The 16652-nt window shown below is 41.4% G+C and overlaps 1 long non-coding RNA gene across 1 annotated transcript in view; it reads left to right on the top strand.

Annotated features, from left to right (window-relative positions):
- Positions 1-5097, top strand: part of LOC132394966 (uncharacterized) — a 64850-nt gene extending 59753 nt beyond the window's left edge. The window contains exon 4 of the long non-coding RNA XR_009512464.1: positions 4966-5097. This is a non-coding gene — a long non-coding RNA (uncharacterized LOC132394966). The remainder of the gene's footprint in view (positions 1-4965) is intronic.
- Positions 5098-16652: the final 11555 nt, after the last annotated feature.

The raw sequence follows: 16652 nt of genomic DNA, 5'->3' as shown, positions 1-16652 counted from the left end.
GGACGTGGCAGGAAAATGAATCCAAGTGCAGGACTCCAATGCGGAGGCAGGATCAGGAGGCAGAATCTCCGTAGCGGATGTAGAATTGGGACCAGGCTGAGTCAGGACCTGGGAGACTTGGTTTATGGAGAGATACAGGGTTGAAGACTTGGAGCAAGGTTCCTCTCTTTCTCTCTGAGAGTTAACCAACAATCTGGCAAGGGCTGACTGGAGCTGTCGGAGTCTTATCCTCTGGTGGCTAATGGAAACCAGGTGCTGGTGATTGAGAGGAATTGGGAAAGATTGGGAATCAAGTGTGGGGATTAAGAACCAATTAGGGAGGAAAGGGAAAAGGTGGGAAGTGCCAACCAGGACCATGACAGTACCCCCTCCTCAAAGGGAGCCTCCTGGCAACTTTCCCAGCTTGTCGAGATGGTCTTGATAAAAGTCCTGGATGAGGGAATGGTCCAGGATAAAGGAGCGGGGAACCCAGGAATGCTCCTCTGGACCATACCCTTCCCAATTCGCCAAGTACTGGAACCCTCTGCCCCTTCGGCACACATCCAGTAGTCGTCAGATGGTGTAAGCTGGATGGTTGTCAATGATTCGGGCGGTGGACACAAGGGGCTGACCGAGACTGGTTTAACTTGGGAAACATGGAAGGTAAGGTCGATGCATAGGGAACTTGGTATCTTCAGTCAGACCACCATAGGATTGATAACCTGTTCGATCCTGAATGGCCCTAGGAAGCGAGGAGTGAATTTTCTATGCTCATTCTTGAGCAGAATGTCTCTGGAGGACAGCCATACCAACTGCCCAGGTTGGTACTCCGGTGTCAGTTGGCTGTCTCCTTGTAACGATCTGCCGAACAGGCTAGGGCCACATGTGTCTCCTCCCAAATCCTGCAGCATCGGTCGATATGATTGCTGACGGATGGTACTGCAATCTCTGCTTCCTGTGCGGGAAACAACAGGGGCTGGTACCCCAGCGAGCACTCGAACATGGACTTTCCTATGGCTGAACTCACGAGGGAGTTGTGGACATACTCGACCCACGAGTTGGTCACTCCAGGTGGCTGGGTTGTTTTCGGTCATGCAACGCAATGTTGCTTCCAGGTCCTGGTTAATCCGCTCCGTCTGTCTATTTGTCTGGGGGTGGACGCCGAATAATAGGCTGATTAATGCACCCAAGGCTCGGCAGAATGCTCGCCACACCTTGGAGATGAACTGGGGACCTTGGTCCGAGACGATGTCGGCGGGGATTCCATGGGGGCAGAAAACGTGACGGACAAGGAGGTCAATGGTCTCTTGGGCCGAGGGGAGTTTAGGTAGGCCCACAAAATGCACAACCTTTGAAAATCTGTCTACCATGGTGAAAATGGTCTTATTTCCGGGGGAAATGGGCAGACCTGTAACGAAGTCCAGGGCGATGTGTGACCATGGGCAGCCAGGAACAGGCAGGGGGGGCGAAGCAATCCTGCAGGCGGCCGATGAGAGGCCTTCCCCCTGGCACAAGTGGGACATGCCACGATGTAGGAGCGGGTGTCTGCCTCCATGGAGGGCCACCAAAAATGTCTTCTCAGGAGTGCCAGGGTTCGATTACTTCTGGGGTGGCAGGCAAACCGAGACACATGCCCCCACTGGAGTACCTGAGATTGGACGCGTTCAGGCATACAGAGGCGATCGCTGGGTCCCATACGTGGGTCTGGGTCATCCCATTGGGCTTCTTTTACCACGGACTCGATTTCCCAGGTGAGGGAGGCCACCACGCAGGACGGGGGGGTGGGGGATGATAGTTTCTGGACCAGAGGTGTCCTCCCTGGAGTCATATTGGCGGGAGAGCGCGTCTGGCTTTCTGTTCTTGGACCCTGGGCGGTAAGTGATGGTAAACTTGAATCGCCCAATGAATAATGCCCAACAGGCCTGGCGGGAGTTCAGGTACTTGGCAGTCTGAATATACCCCAGGTTTTTGTGATCTGTCCAGACAACGAATGGATGCTCTGCCCCCTCCAGCCAGTGCCTCCACTCTTCCAACGCCAGTTTGACCACCAGTAACTCTCGATTTCCCACATCATAATTCTGTTCCATGGGGGACAATTGGCAGGAAAAGGCGGCAGAGGGGTGAACCTTTTCATCCATACCAGACCGTTGGGACAGGACTGCTCCTACCCTGGAATCTGAAGCGTACACCTCCACGATGAATCGTCAGGACGGGTCCAGATGGATCAGGATGGGGGCGGTGGTGAAGCGTCTCTTTAAGTTAGTGAATGCTGCTTCCGCTTTGGTGTCCCAAGAAAAGGGTGTGGAGGGCAAGGTAAGCCAGGTGAGGGGGTTGCCACCCGACCATAGTCCCTGATAAAACTGCGGTAGAAGTTCACGAACCCCAGGAACCACTGGAGTTGCTTACGGGTGGTGGGCCTAGGCCATTCCTCCACCATACGGATCTTCTCTGGGTCCGCTCTCACCTCCCGTCTTCGATGATGTATCCTAGGAAGCTGACTGAAGGGACATGAAATTCACATTTCTCCGCCTTTACAAACAGTTGGTTTTCCCACAGCCTCTGAAGGACTCTACGGACGTGGCGAACATGTTCTTGCAGGCTGCGGGAAAAGATCAGGATGTCGTCTAGATAGACGAACATGAGATGGTTAATGAAGTCCCTTAACACATTGTTGATGAAGGCCTGGAAAACGGCAGGAGCATTAGTAAGGCCAAATGGCATTACAAGATATTCAAAATGGCCCAGAGGGGTGTTAAGGGCTGTCTTCCACTCATCCTCTTCCCGTATCCTAACGGGGTGGTAGGTATTCCATAGGTCAAGCTTGGAAAAATGGTCATTCCGTGTAGCGGGTCGAAGGCTGAACCAATGAGAGGTAGTGGGTATTTGTTCTTAATGGTTACATTGTTCAAGCCTTGATAATCGATGCAGTGGCGAAGCGATCCATCTTTCTTTTCCACAAAGAAGAACCCGGCACCCACAGGGAGGAAGAGGGCCTGATGAGACCCGCTGTGGACTCGCCCAGGTATTTCTCCATGGCCTCCCTTTCTGGTCGCGATAAATTATAGAGGCAACTGGTGGGTAGCGGGGCCCCAGGGAGAAGGTCGATGGCACAGTCATAAGGGCAGTCTGGAGGCAGGGCAAGTGCTCGTTGTTTGCTGAACACCTGTCTCAGGTGGTGGTATCCAGCAGGTCCCCTGAAGAGGTCAAGGTCTTCAGAGACTGGCGGGTCGCCAGAGCTTCCCTGGGAAGTGGGGTTGACTGTAGACCGTGGGCGTGGCATGCCGGACTCCATCTGGCCATCCACCCGGCAGTCCAGTTGATCTGGGGATTGTGGTGGACCAGCCATGGGTATCCTAGTACCACTGGGGCTTGAGGTGAGTGGATTAGATCGAATCTAACCTTCTCTTGGTGGTTACCGGACAGGACTAGTGTTAAGGGCGGAGTGCAGTGGGATACCTGAGCCAGCAGCCTACCGTCCAGGCCCCAGGCTTCCAAGGGGGTAGTGAGTGGTTCCCGAGGTATTCCAGCCCGGGCGGCTACGTCCTCATCCAACAGATTGCCCTTAGCGGCGGAATCAACTAGGGCCGATAGGGGCAAGGACTGTTACTGGAAGATCACAGTGGCTGGGTTCTGCATCCAGGTTTGGGGGGCTGAAGGGAGTATTGTCCAACCCAGCTGCATTGGTTCTTCTTCCAGAACGATGTGGACAGATGGAGCAGGAAGGAAACTTGAGGGGAATCAAGGAAGGTGAATTGGCGGAAGGTGGGGAAATGGAGCGTGGATTTACCCGAAGAGCTGGGTGACTAGTCCTTTCCCTCCGATGCTCCTGCAACCGGTTGTCCAGCCTGGTCGTTAAAGAGATTAACACATCCAGGCTGTCCGTGTCATCTTTCGCTGCCAGTTCGTCCTTAATCCTTTCTGTGAGACCCTGTCAGAACACCTCCCGTAGGGCCTTGTCGTTCCATCCTGAGTCGGCTGCTTGGGTGCAGAATTCGATGCAGTATTTAGCCACACTCCGTGGACCCTGACACAGGGTCAGCAAGCGTCTGGTGGCGTCCTTTCCGTGAAGGGGCTATTCGAAAACCTTCCGCAGTTCCGAGACGAAGGTGGGAAGGAGGCACAAACCTCGGGTTGGTTGTCCCAAATAGCCGTAGCCTATGCCAAGGCATCCCCTCACAGCAGCCCCATGATGTACGCGATCTTCGACTTATCTGATGCATATGTTTGTGGCTGTTGCTCGAAAACCAGGGAGCATTGTAGGAGGAATGCCCTACACCTCCCTAGGTCCCCCGCATAGGGTTCTGGCTCTGGAACATACGGCTCTTGAGGGGATCTTGTTGCTGGTTCCAGGGGCATAGATAGTCCAGGTTGCCCAGATGGGTCGGCCGGAGTTCTTGGGGGGTGTGACGGACTAAGGAAGATGGACATCCGGTCCATCCGCTCACTGACCTTCCCCACACTTGTGGCCAGCGTATGGAGGTGTTCCATAATTTCCCGGAGCAATCGGTCATGGGCGCCCAGTAACTGGCCCTGGCTGGCAAGGACCTGTTGCACGGGATCCGAGTCCGCTGGGTTCATGGCGGGCCCGATTGTTCGGTGACACAGACGTGGCAGGAAAATGTACCCAAGTGCAGGACTCTGATGCAGAGGCAGGATCAGGAGGCAGAATCTCCATAGTGAGTGTAGAATCAGGACCTGGGAGACTTGGTTTCCAGGACCATGACAAGGGGAGATTCAAACAAGAGGACATGATTTGAGAGTTAGGGGGCAAAAGTTTAAGGGTAACACGAGGGGGAATTTCTTTACTCAGAGAGTGGTAGCTGTGTGGAATGAGCTTCCAGTAGAAGTGGTAGAGGCAGGTTCAGTATTGTCATTTTCAAAAATTATTTATTTATTAAATTTTAGAAAATTGTAAGAATAAATGTGATAATAAAATAGTAAGAAAAATAATATTAACCCTCCCCCCCCCTTAATCCTTGTCTAAAGAAAGAAAAAAAAAGAGAAAGAAGAGAAAGATTGCCTGGATATCGGAGGATCCCCACATGCTCCATGGAGTTCAAAATAATTTTAATATTTATTTTTTCTTTCCCCAATTACTTTATAATTTTATCTTCAAAGGACCTATGTATTTAATCCTATCTTTTGTAAGTATGGGAAACAAATTTTCAAAAATATATCATATTCATTTCTTAGATTGTATGTAATTTTTTTAAGTGGAATACAACTATGTATTTCATTATTCCAATGATCCATAGTTAAATATAAATCAGATTTCCAAGTAACTGCTATAACTTTTTTGGCTACTGCCAATGCTATTTTTATAAATTTTTTCTGATACTTATTCAATTTAAGTTTCTGTATTGTCCTTTCAATGTCTCCTAATAAAAATAATACTGGACTATGTGGGAGTTGTACTCCAGTAATTTGTTCCAATAAAAGTCTTAGATTTATCCAAAATGGTTGAATTTTAAAACAAGACCAAGTAGAATGTAAAAAAGTACCAATTTCTTGATTACATCGAAAACATTGGTCAGACATATTTGAATTTAATCTATTTATTTTCTGTGGTGTTATATATAATTGATGTTAAAAATTATATTGTATTAATCTAAGTCGAACATTTATTGTATTTCTCATACTATCAGAACATAATCTTGACCAATTTTTTCCATAAATTTTAACATTCAAATCAGATTCCCATTTTTGTCTTGATTTATGAATTCCTAATTTAATTGTCTGTTTTTGAATCAAATTATACATACAAGATGTAAATTTTTAAATTTTTCCTTTCTGAATTAATATTTCTATTTTACTAGGTTTTGGCATCAACATTGTTTGACCCAGCTTTTCTCGTAAATAAGCTTTTAATTGAAAATAACAAAAAAGTATTATTTGATATTTTATATTTATTTTTTAATTGACCAAACGACATCAATATACCTCCTTCAAAACAATCACCTATATATTTAATCCCCTTTTGGAACCAATTATATAAAAGTTTATTATCCATTGTAAAAGGAATAAGCCTATTTTGAATTAAAGTTCTTTTTGCTAGTAAAGATTTCTTTATCTCATCATCCATATTTACCTTATTCCATAAATCAATCAAGCGTCTTAATATAGGAGATTCTTTTTTTCCCGTATCCATTTGGATTCCCATTTATATATAAAATCTTCTGGTATGTTTTCTCCTATCTTATCTAATTCTATTCTAATCCATGCCGGTTTTTCTTCATCAAAAAAAAGACGCAATAAATCTAAGTTGATTTGCTTTATAATAATTCTTAAAATTTGGAAGTTGTAACCCTCCTAAATCAAATTTACATGTCAATTTTTCCAATGATATTCTTGACATCTTTCCTTTCCAAAGAAATTTCCTTATATATTTATTCAGTTCTTGAAAAAACTTCTGAGGTAATTATATTGGTAAAGTTTGAAATAAATATTGCAATCTAGGAAATATATTCATTTTACAGCATTAACTCTAGCTATTAATGTTATTGGTAACATCATCCATTTATCAAGATCCTCTTTTTTTTAATAGTGGCAAATAATTTTGTTTATATAAATTTTTTACATAATTATCAACTCTAATACCTAAATATTTTATCCCATTTATTGACCATCAAAATTGAGTTACTAATCAACATTGATTATAATTTCCTTTGGTAAGGGGTAAAATTTCACTTTTATCCCAATTTACTTTATACCCTGATACTTTCCCATATTCTTCCAATCTAAAAGATAATCTTTGCAAAGATTGCAATGGGTTTGTTAAATAAATCAAAACATCATCAGCAAATAAATTAATCTTATATTCTTCTTGATTAACTCTAAAGCCCCCAATATCTGAATCTGTTCTAATTAATTCAGCTAATAGTTCTATTGCCAATACAAATAAAGCAGGTGATAATGGGCAGCCTTGTCTAGTTGACCTCATTAAGCAAAATGGTGTTGAAATCTGACCATTTGTAACTACTTTAGCTTGAGGATTAGTATTTAAAGTTTTAATCCATTGTATGAAAGATTTTCCTAACTCATATTTTTCCAATACCTTAAATAAAAAATCCCTTTACAATCTATCAAATGCTTTTTCTACATCCAAAGCAACTGCCACACTCATTTCCTCTCTTTTTTGTGCCAAATGAATTATACTAAGTAACCGGGTTATATTATCCATTGATTGTCTGTTATTAATAAAACCTGTTTGATCCATATGTATTAATTTTGGTAAATATTTAGATATTCTATCAGATAAAATTTTTGCTAGTATTTTATAATCTGTATTCAACAAAGAAATAGGCCTATATGATGTTGGTTTTAAAGGATCTCTACCTTTTTTTGGCAATACAGTTATGATCGCTGTTAAAAAAGATTGTGGGAGTTTATGCATTCTTTCCACTTGGTATATTAATTCCTTAAAAGTAGGAATTAATAAATCTTTAAATTTTTTATAAAATTCAGGAGGAAAACCATCTTCTCCTGGGGATTTATTACTCTGAAGTAATCCGAAAGTTTCTTCAACCTCTTTTAATGTAAAGGGCATATCTAATCCTTTCTGTTCTTCCAAATTTAATTTTGGAAGGGTTATTTGTGATAAAAATTTATCTATCTCAGCAATCTTATTTTGTGATTCTGATTGATATAGTTCAGTATAAAATTTTTTTAAAAGTTTCATTAATTTCTAAAGGTTTATATGTAACCTTATTTACACTTGTTCTAATTGCATTTATTGTTTTAGAAGCCTGTTCTGTTTTCAACTACCAAGCAAGAATTTTATGTGATCTTTCACCTAATTCGTAATATTTCTGTTTAGTTCTCATAATTACTTTTTCTGTATGATATGTCTGGAGTGTATTATATTGTAATTTTTTATTAACAAGTTGTCTTTGTTTTTCTTCTGTCATATATCTTTGAGATTCTTTTTCTAACTTTATATCTTTTTCCAACTGACCTATTTCTGCTGTGTATTCCTTCTTAATTTTAGATGTATAACTTATAATCTGACCCCTTAAATATGCTTTCATCGCTTCCCATAATACAATTTTATCCTCAACTGAATGTAAATTTGTATCCAAAAAAAATTGAATTTGTTTTTTCATAAAATCACAAAAATCTTGACGTTTTAATAAAATTGAATTAAATCTCCATCTATAGATCGATTCCTCCTTATCCATCATTATCATTGTCTTTATCAGGGGGGAATGATCTGACAATATTCTTGGGAATGATCTGACAATATTCTTGCTTTATATTCCACATTTTTCACTCTATCTTGAATATTTTTGATAATAAAAAAAATCAATCCTTGAATAAGTTTTATGTCTATTTGAATAAAATGAATAATCTCTTTCTCTTGGATTAATTTTTCTCCATATATCAATCAGATTTAAATCTTTCATTAACGATAAAGTTAGTTTTATTACTTTTGATTTTGTAGCAACTTTAGTTCATCTATCCAAAACTGGATCTAAACAAAAATTAAAATCTCCACCTATTAATATTTTATCATGAGCATCAGCCAAGTTCAAAAAAACTTCTTGTATGAATTTTGCATCATTTTCATTTGGTGCATAAATGTTCATAAAAGTCCATAATTCTGAAAAAATTTGACAATGTATAATCACATATCTCCCCACAGAATCAATTATTACATTTTGTATTTTAATTGGTAAAGATTTATTAACCAAAATTGCAACTCCTCTCGATTTTGAATTAAGTGAAGCTGCAATGACATTTCCAACCCAATCTCTCTTTAATTTCTTATGTTCTGTTTCTGTTAAATGTGTTTCTTGTAAAAAAGCTATATCTCCTTTCATTTTCTTAATATATGTTAAAACTCTTTTTCTTTTCACAGGTCTATTAATTCCATTAACATTAAAGCTTAAAAAATTAAGTAAATTAATCATTCATAATACCTTGGGAACTCTTTAAAATTATCCATGTTGCTATGAGTCTCTTCCCAACCATCCAGGCAAAAAAGAAGAAAAATAGAAGAAAGATAACTAATATATAAGAAAATAAAACAAAATACCCCCCACTAATGTTGTGAATAAAAAGAACAGAACATTACCCTCCCCCATTTTACGGGTCATGGCAATCGCCATGATTGTGCACATTAAACTCGCAACCATCGATCAGGAGCTCCTCCAGCTCCCCCACAAAAGAAAAAAAAAGAAAATATATTAGAGGAGAAAAAAAAAGAAAATAATTAATGTTTCTACTCCCAATTAATACTCCTGGACTATTTTTTTTTCTTATAAATGTCCATCAAGTCCAACCTTGTTTTAGTCTTCATCATTAGTCCATTTCATTTCTATAATTCTTTACTCCTCTTCGTGGACATCAGGTAATTCTTGTACAAATTTCTCCACTTTCCGGTAGTCAATGAAAAATCTTCTTTCTTTGTTATCCAGGAAAATTATCAATTTTGCTGGGTAACTCAATAAAAATTTATAGCCCTTTTCCCATAAAGATTTTTTTCACTGGATTAAATTCCTTCTGCCTCTTCAGAAGATCGTAACTTATGTCTGGATTAAAAAAAAACTCTTTTCCCTTCTATTATCAATGGCCCATTTCTCTTTTTAGCACCTTGAGTAGCTGTCTTCAAGATCATTTCTTTATCTTGGTACCTTAAGCATTTTATCAAAATTGATCTTGAATTTTGATCTAGTTGAGGTCTTGGTCTTAAAGCTCTGTGTGCTCTTTCAATTTCAATTACTTGACTTCCTTCTTGCACTTCCAAAATTTTTGGAATCCATTCTTGAAAGAATTTTATTGTATTTTCTACCTCTGTACCTTCCATAAGACCATCAATTTTGATATTATTTCATCTACTACAGTTTTCAAGTGCATCTATTTTTTCCAACATCTGTTTTCTTTTTGTTGTCCAGGCAAAATTATTGTCTTCTATCTTATCTATTCTTTAAGTGTTTTCTTCGACTTTTACTTCCAACTCTTTAACTTTATTATCCATCTTCTTTTGTTTTCAGTATTGTCATTTAAAGTAAAATTGGATAGGTATATGGACAGGAAAGGAATGGAGGGTTATGGGCTGAGTGCGGGTCAGTAGGACTAGGTGAGTTTAAGCATCAGCATGGACTAGAAGGGCCAAGATGGCCTGTTTCCGTGCTGTAATTGTTATATGATTATATGGTATGATCTGTTATTTCTTGCTGATCAATAATTGTGTATGGATGTACTTAACACAGCATTTGCTCAAATCAAGGTTCCTTTAATCGGAATTCCCAATGTTCCTGTTTGGTTCAAGCCCCAAATCATATCAACACTAGACATATATTGTTTATGAAAGGTGACTTTCTCACCGCTGAGTCATGTGGCTGTTAGCTAACAAGCTGAGTTTGTATACAAGCCCTGGTGAAAGAGTTACACCCATACATGTATTTTCTTGAACTCCAAAACCTAAACACAAAAATGCGCTAAAAATCTTAATGTAACAACGTCATCACGACAGACCACCTTCTTAAAGTGAATCCCAGCTTAGTTGTGGTTGTGAATTATGTATATTTCTCCCAATTATGTTACCCTCAGAATGCACTAAAACCAGCATTATGAGCCTGTCTGGACCTCGGATGAGCTGCCTGGCTAGGGTTGTATGTTCCATGGGTGAAGGAACTGCAGGTCCCTCTGGTTTGTCCACAGATGTGTTGACATACTCACGGTTATGTTGTAATGGTAGTAGGATACTTCAAATCTTGGGGGCTGGTTTAACATTATCTACCGGAATCCTTTCAGGTTTACCTCTCTTATGTATGATATGTCTTTTTTTCCTGTTCCAAAACAAGGAATGGGCCATCATAAGGGGGCCTAAAGGGATGGTGGTGTGTATCATGGTGGACAATAACAAATGAGGTGTAATGTAGGTCAACAGGAACCCAAGGGTGCTGTATGCCATGATAGGAGGTAGGAATAGGTGAAAAGGAATTGAATTTACTAAGGTGGAACATTGTTGAGAAGCTGACCAAGTGGTCATGGCAGAGAATGTGGGTTTGGTGAGATTTGGGAATTGATCCAACAGTCGAGTAAACTCACATGCAGTGGTGCATGCGCTTGACAGAGTTGCTGTGAAGAAGTTACTGGGGAGCAGGATATCGACCCAAAGTCCTTGACATCCACAAGCCAGTAGTTCTTAAGATCGACCAACAGTCCTAGGGCACACAGAAAATCTGCACTGAACAGAGGTCTAGCCACTTTGGTTAACATTGCCCACTGAAGCAAAGCATCACCCATCATGTCCCATAAGTCAGGATCTTGCTGCCATTGGTGCCAGTGAGGTTTCATTGCTTTGCTTTCTCACCAATAGGTGATGTTGGCAACATTGTACTTGAGCATCCATGTCACATAAGAAGTGTCACCCTGAAAGGATGTCTGTAATGTACGGTAGATGACCCTGGCAGCAGGAACCCACAGTGTTCACAGACCTCTGATGTCCTGATGCATGGCATTGTTGAAGCTGCAAGGTGGTCAGCACTTCCTAGCATTCCTACCAAAGTGAGCATGGTAAAAACACAGGCCTGGCAATGTCTCTTTTGCAGCTGTGGGCATCCTTCTGTTGAGGGCCTTGCTGACTGGGCTTATTGAGGTAGAGAAAGGAGAGGGAATAATGCACTGCAGTCCAGCTGAGTGAAGACTATCAACCATTTTACCAAGCTCCCTATAGTCCATAGCAGAATTCTGTATCATCCACAGAGATTTCTCACAGAGCAAACTGGGCCGCAGCGTATACAAAACAAGCGATATCACTTTGCTCACAAAACTCCAGCAGTTTCAAAGTGACTGTGTTGGCCAACATATTCAATCATTCCAGAATTGTCCTCGAACATTGGAGTCATGAATGTAGGTTTTTGCAAATAAAACAAAACGAGGCATTTTATGTCTAATGAAACCCGTAACACATTTTCTTGCCTCTTAAAGCAAAACCCTAGCTCAATGTCAGCAGTTGTAAATTATGAACATTTCTCCCAGTCACATTACCTTACAGGAGATGCAAGAGACTGCCAGGAATACAATATATAGAAGGGATTTATTGATCAAGTCCAATATTCTTAGAGGAAGGACAGCATATAATGTTGAATCAGGTTCGCGGCTCTGGCAAGTAAGACAGAACACTGACTACAAATAAGTATATTAATCATTTATTTACAAACAGTAAAAATTCAACCAAGCATTCATGTTCCCCAAGTTACAGAAACTACAATGCTGAATATTCATCAAACATACATTCAATAAACATACTTAGTTAAAAGCCCATGCAGAGCAAACCTTCCCAACGTCTATGTGCACTGTTTGCCTTACACAAAGGCAAAGAGAGAAAGAAGCTCCAACACGTGCTCTCTAAATACCCAGGATATTTGAAACTGGACACCAGGCAGCTAACCAATGGGAAAAGCGGAGCAGTTTTTAAGCTAACCAATCACGATGGAAGCGACTTTCAACAGGAAGAATAAGCCATGCCCCCACAGGACACTCCTCCCTTCAAAAGTTGCAAAAGTCATGATTGAACTCTGTGACTAGTATGACTCCCACAAACTCCTAACTAAACTACATATAAAACACAGTACCCAGTACTGTAAACCCACTAGTCAACTCCCAGTGTATTACAATAGTCCACTGGCCTCCCTGCACCCAAAAGGTCACCAGTCCCACTCCAGTGTTTAACAGCTAATGAGCTGGTCCCCTGCTTGATCTTGATCTTATACACTGACTCTCAGATACAATCAACCAGGTGAGTGATGTTCACCAACCCATCAGAAAGATAGGTGCAGCATTCCTAACCACTAATAGTAAAGTGCCACCTTCCTTTGTGAGCTGGTAATCTATGGTCATCAAAATTGGTTCCTGGGACAGTCTGACCACTCCATGCTGAGAAAGGCTATCATTCAAAAGGTACCTTTGTAATAGCCTTCTTACAGACCAGCACGGGCAAGGTGCTCCTCCAGGGCATTGGGGTGGTATACGTACAGCACCCCATATCAACTGTACCACCCTATAAGAACCATGTGTAGGCTCAGGAACTGCATATCAAGTAAATCCCATTCAATGTCCAGCAAGTGCCCACCTTCACAACACCATCTGGCATAGAGACAGCCATCCTAGATACTCTTCCTGTTCTCAGTTGCCATTCACCTTGCACCTAGTACTTGAACTCAATCAATGGTTGTAGGGAAATAACACCCCTTAAAGTACTTACTCCACCAAGGCTACTAAAGCTCAAGTTCCTTAAGGCTGGCAGAACATGCCACGTCCCCATAAGACAGGGCAGTTAGGTAATTTGATTAAGAAAGCATATTGGATGCTGGACTTCATTAGAACATAGACACACAGTATAAGAGCTGACATCTCACCCTCAGATGTCGTGCTGAACTAATTAAGATAATGACACCAAATCTTATCTGTCTGAACATGGTCTATATCTCAACATTATTTACATACTCATGTGCCAATCTAATGGAGGAACCAGTGCACAAGTTTGTAAAAGGCTACAGAGGGTTGTAAACTCAGCCACAAGTCAATGACTTCCAAGCAGAATATGCTCCACCTGCTATCACTCTTAGCCTTCTGTGGGCAAGCTAACTCTACACTATCCACAATACCACCAACCGTCATGTTATCTGGAAATTTACTAATCCACCCTTCCACTTCCTCATCTAAGCCATTCATAAAAATTACAAAGAAAAGGGGTTCCAGGAAAGATCCCCATGGAATACCACTGGTCATCAACATCCAGGCAGAATATGCTCCATCTACTATCACCCTCTGCCTTCTGTAGGCATGCTAGTTCTGAATCTAAGCAGCCTAGTTTACCTGGATCCCATGCCTCCCGACTTTCTCAGTGAGCTTACCATGGGGAACCTTGTCAAGCACCTTACTAAAATCCATAAACACCACATTTACTGCACTACCTTCATCAAATTGTTTTGTCAGCTCCTCAAAGAATTCAGTCAGGCTCATGAGGCACGATCTTTCCCTCACATGCTGACTATCCCTAGTCCAACTATGCTTCTCCAAATGCTCATAAATCCTGTCCATAAAATCCTTTCCAATTGTTTGGGCACACTGATTCAAGACTCACTGGTCTATAATTCCCAGGATTATCCCTATTACCTTTCTTGAACAAAGGACTTCTAATACTACATCAGTGGCCAGTGAGGACACAAAAAAAAACATTGACAAAGGCACAGCAATCTCTTCTCTAATTTCACATAGTAACATGGGTATATCCCATCTAGCCCTGGACTTTTATCTATCCTAATATTTTTAAAAATGTTCCAGCACATCCTCTTTCTTAACATCAACATGTTCCAGCATATTAGCATGTTTGTCAAGATCCCCTCTTGAAGCAAAGTAGACAATAAGGACCTCCTCTAGCTCCTAGACTCCAAGTGTGATGGATATTAACTTTCTAGGGCCCGAGATGCTTACTGCTGATTTCAGCTTTTTAGAACTGCACAGCAGCGTGATATTTCCAGAGGGTTAGAGTTGTTTTCAAACAAAGTTAAACTTCTAATCAATAGTCCTTGCTTGGCTTCTCTTTGGCCCAGGTTTAGTCAATGTAAAACAATGGGGTTATGTTAATTGGCCTGCATCAAACCAGACAATACTGGCTAAGTTACTTGCACCATTATGACTGAGTTCAAGGAAGCTTGCAGAGCAAACTGATTTTGTCACTTAGCACATCAAACATATTCGCAGGCATAGCTGATCGATCAATAGTTGGGATATTTGTGTAGTCAAGAGTCAGCCCACACGGCATTAATTTTGGTTGTCTGGGATTTATGTCCTCAGAGGCTTTTAGAAGATAAGACATAGGGCTATTGAGCTATTTGGCACATGATTTGGCGTACGAATGATTCCCAGAACAAAGTTAACATCTGACGAGTGTTTAATGGCTCTGGGCCTGTACTTGCTGGAGTTTAAAAGAATGATAGGGGATCTCACTGAAATCTATTAAATATTGAAAGGTCTGGACACAGTGGAAGTTGGGAGGATTTTCCTGTAGTGGGTGAGTCTAGAACCAAAGGGCACAAGCTCAGAATAGAGGGATGTCCATTTAGAACAGAGATAAGAAATTTCTTCAGCTAGTGGGTAGTAAATCTGTGGAATTCATTACCACAGCAACTATGGAAGCCAAGTCATTGAGCATACTTAAAGCAGAGGTTGACAGGTTCTTTATAAGTCAGGCCATCAAAGGTTATGGGGAGAAGTCAGGAGAATGGGATTGAGAGGGATAATAAATATGCCATGATGGAATGGCAGAACAGACACGATGTGCCAAAAAGCCCAATTTACCCCTCCACCTATCTTCATATCACCCAAAAACTTGGCCATAAAGCCGTCAATTCATATGGAAATGTGGTGCATTGCCATTTCTGCTAACAACCACAGGATTCAGTGGTGAGATAGCCACCTTTCATAAATAGTAGGTGTCTAGGGTCGGTATGGTTTGGGGTTCAACCATACAGGAACATTGTGACATTCTGATTAAAGAAACCTTGATTTGAGCAAATGCTGCATAACTACTGCCCATACATAGTTGTAGGTCGGCAAGAAATAACAAATCGTACACTGCATAAAATTATAAAGGAAGTATATTTACAAACTTCAGCTTTATCAAACAGTTAGTAGGAAACATAAAGAAAAGGGAAAACAAATAAAAGGGCCCATTACAATTTACCAGTCGAAATTAGTACATTGGTGGAGCTCACCTTGAAGTTGTCTTTTACTCACGCTCTGGAACCATAGGCTGCGTGAAAGCACACACCATATCCTGAACATCACTCAAAATCCACCTTGAACAAAAGGATGCTCTCTCTAAAGTATTGGCCCTTCCTCCTTGGAGTCATTCATCTGCACAAAGCACCATGTGCAATGGGAACACTCCTTCCCACAGCATCCTCAGCCATCTTCCCTCCAGTCTTCTGTGCCAAAAAGACCACAAACCCCACCAGTGTCTGTCACAAATCTCTCTCTACCCTTCTTTCTATAGAACCCTCTCCCAATTCCACTATCCTGATTGGCTGACACAACGTTCCTACGTTGAACATCACAGCCCCCTATCTTTACCTGAAACCCAAACATGCTATTAGCAAGACACACTGACAATAGTCAATAGACAATAGGTGCAGAAGTAGACCATTCGGCCCCTCGAGTCTGCACCGTCATTCTGAGATCATGGCTGATCATTCACTATCAATACCCAGTCCCTGCCTTGTCCCCATATCCCTTGATTCCCCTATCCATCAGATATCTATCTAGCTCCTTCTTGAAAGCATCCAGAGAATTGGCCTCCACCGTCTTCCAAGGCAGTGCATTCCACACCTCCACAACTCTCTGGGAGAAGAAGCTCTGCTTTTACACACTGCTTTTACAGAAAGCTACTACATGAAATATCCTACAGCATTAGCAGTAAAAACTTAACCAGGGTGTTGCACATATAACATGAAAAGAAGTGGCCCCAACACCAACCCCTACAGAACACCACTAGTCACCAGCAGCCAACCAGTAAAGGTTCCCACTCTTTTCCTTCTGCCAGTCAGCCAATGCTCAATCCATGATAGTATCTTTCCTGTCATACCACAGCCTCTTGTTAAGCAGCTAAATGTGCGACATCTTGTTAAAGGCCTTCTGAACATCCAAGTTAACAACATCCACTG

The sequence above is a fragment of the Hypanus sabinus genome, chromosome 6, assembly GCF_030144855.1.
Source record: "Hypanus sabinus isolate sHypSab1 chromosome 6, sHypSab1.hap1, whole genome shotgun sequence".
NCBI classification, from domain to species: domain Eukaryota; kingdom Metazoa; phylum Chordata; class Chondrichthyes; order Myliobatiformes; family Dasyatidae; genus Hypanus; species Hypanus sabinus.
The sequence above is the reverse complement of the archived record's forward strand: the minus strand, read 5'-3'. Positions and strand labels throughout refer to the sequence as shown.